The 5,161-nt window shown below is 38.3% G+C and overlaps 1 pseudogene; it reads left to right on the top strand.

The window, feature by feature from the left end:
• The first annotated feature begins 693 nt into the window (after positions 1–693).
• On the top strand, positions 694–1,099 carry LOC110192013 (large ribosomal subunit protein eL32 pseudogene; annotated as a pseudogene).
• Positions 1,100–5,161: the final 4,062 nt, after the last annotated feature.

The following is a 5,161-nucleotide window of genomic DNA, read 5'->3' as shown; positions in this document are numbered from 1 at the left end:
GAGAGAAGTCTGGTTAAATAAGCCAAAATTGCCCCAGGGGTAAGCAAAGTTTGTCATCTTTACAGACTGATAGGAAAGAAACTACTCTTTTGCCTTAAAAAACCTTGAATATGGGGTATTTGGGGGGGGTAAGGATCCCCTCAATTCAAACTCAGGAAAGTTCAGTTAATGGCAATAATAGCTGGTACCCAGGAATCAAGAAATTGAAAAAAGAGCTTATAAAGGAATAACCTTTGGCTCAAGATTTTTGCACAAATAGTATGGGTTTATGCTAGGTTAATTGTACATGGTCAACAATGCATTAAAATTATGTTTTCTAGAAAGAAAGAAAGAAAGAAAGAAAGAAAGAAAGAAAGAAAGAAAGAAAGAAAGAAAGAAAGAAAGAAAGAAAGAAAGAAAGAAAGAAAAGAGCAGTTAGTCCTAATCATTAAATAACTCAATTCAATTCAACAAGTATTCATTGAGTATTCATTGAGCACCTACATTATTTAAGTCATTGTGGATGGGACACAATAAAAAGTATAGACGTGGTCCTTGCATTTAAGGAGCATGTATTCTGATTGTCAAGATAAGATCTATTTAATGAAACAATTAGAGAGGACTACAATAAAATTGTTTCTTAAAATAGATGAGGCTCTCTCTCTTTCTGTTGGTGCTTCCTCTGGAGGGGAAAGCTATGTCTCCGCTGGTACTATGCCTGCCCTCAGACCTCTTGTATAGCCTAAAATCATCAAGAAGAGGACCAAGAAGTTCATCCAGCACCATTCCGACAGATATGTCAAGATCAAGAGAAACTGGCGTAAACCAAGAGGCATTGACAACAGGGTGCGAAGACGATTCAAGGGCCAGATCTTGATGCCCAATATTGGTTGTGGAAGCAATAAGAAGACAAAACACGTTACTGAGTGGATTCAGGAAGTTTTTGGTACACAATGTCAAAGAGCTAGAAGTGCTTCTGATGTGCAAAAAATCTTACTGTGCCAAGATTGCTCACAATGTGTCCTCCAAGAATGGGAAAGTCATTGTTGAGAGAGCAGCTCAGCTAGCCCTCGAGATTACCAATTCAAATGCTAGACTGAGGAGTGAAGAAAATGAGTAAAATGTTTTGCATGTTTTTATTTGTGTTAAATAAAGCTTCCAACTACTAAAAAAAAATAGATTGGGAAAAAGAAGTCAAAGAAGCCTAAAAATAAATAAAAATTTAATACAAGCCTTTAGCAGATTTTAGGTGAGTGCAAGTCTCATGAATAGTTTAAGAGCTGGGTGTAGATAGAGTGCAATTTGAAGAAGGAAGATGCTTACTATTATTTGGGAAATGATCCATATGAGCTTAAGTATTTGGGAGAGGGTCTCAAGGAGTTGGGTCCAAGCTAAGTAGAATTTGTTTAGGAAAAGAAAGAGGTGAAATCCTATAACTCAGTGCTGGCCAAAAACCTCTTGATGGGCATTGTAATTTGATTCAAGGTTTTTCTTCGCATGTTTCTTTTTTAAAATAACATTCAATGAATAATTATTAAGCACCTACAAGTTAAGTCAGGTCAACAAGCACTTACTAAGTGCCTGCCATGTACAACAGGCACCAGGCTGAGTGTTGGAGGTATAAAGAGAGGTTAAAAAAAATGGTCTCTTCTTTTCAAGAAGTTCACAGTCTACTTGGGGTAACAACATGCAGACAACTATGTATAAACAAGATGAACTGGAGATTATCTCAGAGGGAATGCCCTAAAATGAAGGATGACTGGACAAGGCTTCTTATAGAAGGTAAGGTTTTAGCTGAGACTTAAAGGAAACTGGGGAAGCATAGAAGCAGAAATGAAGAAGTTTGCTCTAGAGGTGGGGAAAAATCAGTGAAAATGCTTGGAACTGGGTGATGGAGTGTCTTGTGTGAGGAACAGCAAAGAGGCCAATGTCACTGGATTATAGGTTATGTGAATGGGAGTAAGGTTTAAAAAGACTGGAAAGGTAGGAGGGAAACAGGTTAGGAGGGGTTTTACAAACGAAATGAGGGTTTTATTTTGGATCTTGGAGGTAATAGGGAGTCACTGGAATTTATTGAACTGGGCTGGGGCAGTGTGTCACGTAGGTAGAATTACACTTCTATAACTGGGAGCTAAACTAGCGATGAGAGAGATTTGAGGCAGGGAGATCAACCAGAAGGGTATAGCAATAATCAAGGTGTGAGGTGATGAGGGCCTACACCAGGGTGATGGCAGTGCCAGATGAGGAAAGAGGGCATATATGAGGGATGTTACAAAGGTAGAATGTGCAAAGCTCCATAGTAGGTGCTTTGTACTGAACAAAGGACTGAATAAATGCAGGAAAATCTTATGTAAGCTGTTATTGCTCTCATTCTTCCTAGACTGGCAACATATAATTAATATTAGATGATTTGTGAGTGTTTAGAATCCAGATTTTACCTATGAATATTCTCATTGTACCCTTTACCAAGTGGTCTATTTTCTGTTACCATTTATATCATACAAGTCAAATACATTGATTCTTCAACTCTTTTCTAAATAAACTCATTATCAGTCAGGGGTTCTTAACCTGAGATCAATGGATAGATTTAAGGAGGTTATTGACTTCAGTGGGAAAAAATATACCTTTATTGTCACAAATCTCTAGTTGAAATTTAGCATTTTCTGCAATTGTGAATGTAGGCAGCAAACCTGATATTTTGAGAAGGGATTCTATGTTGCTGTATTGAGTCATTTCAGTCATGTCCAACTCTTTGTGACCCCATTTGGGGTTTTCTTGGCAAAGATATGGAATGGCTTACCATTTCCTTCTCTAGCTCATTTTGTAGATGAGGAAACTGAGGCAAATAGGGTTAAGTGATTTGCCCAGGGTCGCACAGCTACTAAGTCTAAAGTCAGATTTGAACTCAGGAAGGTGAGCTGACACCAGGCCCAGCACTTTATCTGCTGCACCACCAAGCTGCCCCTCTGGGGTCCCATAGGCTTCACCAAACTGGCAAAGGTTCTTCAAAATACACACAAAAAGTCAAGAATTCATGAGGTAGGTCTTACATTTGTATGTCAACTTCTAAATCATCCCCTCTCCCAACCCATCCCGACCTACACACTGTACAATTTCAGTGTATTTTAGTGTTGATTTCAGGGATAATCCAACATGTGACACTATTGTATACCAAAGAAGCACTCCAAGTGTATATGACTCTAGTACAGTCTGGGCCTTTGGCTAATATGAACTTGTATCCTCACACTCAAGCAATCAGGCCTACTGCCTGGACATTAACAGTACAGATTCAGCCTCAAATATAGATGATACAGTGTGCTTTTGACATCTAACTGTGAAACACAGGGCTGTCACCTTCTGAAATTAACTTCTGGGCTCTTTTCCTCTATGAAACATTTTAGTTTGGGAAAGATTTGAAGTTTACTAGAGGTTGTGGTTTTTATTTTTGCTATTAAAGAAACAAGAGGTATTTGGGGAGGACTGACTTGGGGAGATGATGTCTTATTTTCTGGGGGTACTTGGAGCAGAGGCCAGACACTTTGGGCTGGACAGGCTGGACAACTAGCAAATGACTGGGAAATTCTATATCCTTCTATAGAGTGCCCACTACATTGTTGGCACGGAGGCATTAAATAATGAAGAGTGGCAGCCAAAGCGGAAGGAAATGTTTATCCAATGATAGCCAGAATTTGGAGGATGAGGGAAATAACAATTCCATATCTATATTAGCTTAGATTTGTCTCTCCCCTTTATTATTAATCATGGCTCTGAGCAAAGTCGGTGGAGGTGCTGGGGCATTATTTCTCTAGGCTAGGACAAGACCATCCCTGTGGCTGACACTTCCTTGAAACTATCTTTATTACATGAGTTTCAAATAGAGATGCTGTTACAAATTGTGCTCTGGCAGGATGCTGAGGCCCTGGAAACTGTCATTATAAATTAAGAAAACAAAACAAAGCAAAACGCCTGTAGCTATGTGCAAAATAAAACTCTTTATCAATAGACTGAGGTGTATTTCCAAGCATAACGGTAACAACATCCAATGAAAAATCAGCTATATTTCAGGCCCCAGCAATGTTTGAAATTAGGTTCAATTGTGATTGTGCAAAGCCTGTTGTACATAAAAGGGAATATAGGTTTATTTATTTATGTATTTGTAATTTATGGAATAAAACAAGAATTTCCATAACAAAGTATAATTAAAAAAAGGTAGTTGCACATGAAACTTCAAATCCATTATGTACAACTTGCTATTCCTTTTAAATATATAATGAAGTTATCATTTACATTTCCCTTCCTTTTTTTTCTTCTGCCCTACCTTAGTGATGGCTACCATTAGACACAAATAGGTATATATATGTAAAATTATTCTATACATATGTCTATTTATCAGTTCTTTCTCGGGATGCAGAGAGCTTCTTTCTAGTTAAAAAAAACAAAACAAAACATAAGCAACCACCAGGTATTGTTGATGTATTATTTCTGTCATAGGGAAACATGCTAATTCTGGGACAGTTTTCAGGTGCTCCTTTTCCTTAATGACACTTATTGCTAGACATAAAAATTGGGACTCTAAGGTGTTGTATAGTCGTACCTCTCTAGAGGCAGAGAACCTGAGTTCAAAGACTCTAGATGTAGAAAACCAGGGTTCAGATCCAGCCTCCAATCCTTAATATATGTTTGACCTTGGATGAGTTGCATCATTTCCCTAGGCTTTAGTTTCCCCATCTTTAAAATTAAAAGGGCAGTCTCTGAGGTCCCTTCTAGCTCTAGATTCATGAAATGGTTAAAGAAGATGCTTGTCTGGGAGCCACACCTCTTCTAGAGCCTGCAATCTGTATTAGACAATAAGAGCATAGAACAGAGGCATCCCATTGCAAAACCATATCTACATGTTCTTCAGTTATTCTCTCCTTCCATTCAAACTATATCGCATTGACAGGAGCATCTCTTACTATGAAACGTCATTGTTTCCCCACATAACCCCACATTGTAACCCCACATAACAACTGGAGAAACTGAAATAACCTGGAAAGGTCAAATATTTTGCCTATGTCTCACATAAAGCCAACTACGGAACAAAGTCGTCTAGTTTCAGATTTATGGCTCCATTTAACTCCCTCTCTCATCTGCCCTCTGTCTTAATTCCATTTCCCTTTTTGGCCACCACAATAAGAACAGA

Source organism: Phascolarctos cinereus, unplaced genomic scaffold (assembly GCF_003287225.1).
Source record: "Phascolarctos cinereus isolate Bilbo 61053 unplaced genomic scaffold, phaCin_HiC Scaffold_4;HRSCAF=312, whole genome shotgun sequence".
NCBI lineage: Eukaryota > Metazoa > Chordata > Mammalia > Diprotodontia > Phascolarctidae > Phascolarctos > Phascolarctos cinereus.
The sequence above is the reverse complement of the archived record's forward strand: the minus strand, read 5'-3'. Positions and strand labels throughout refer to the sequence as shown.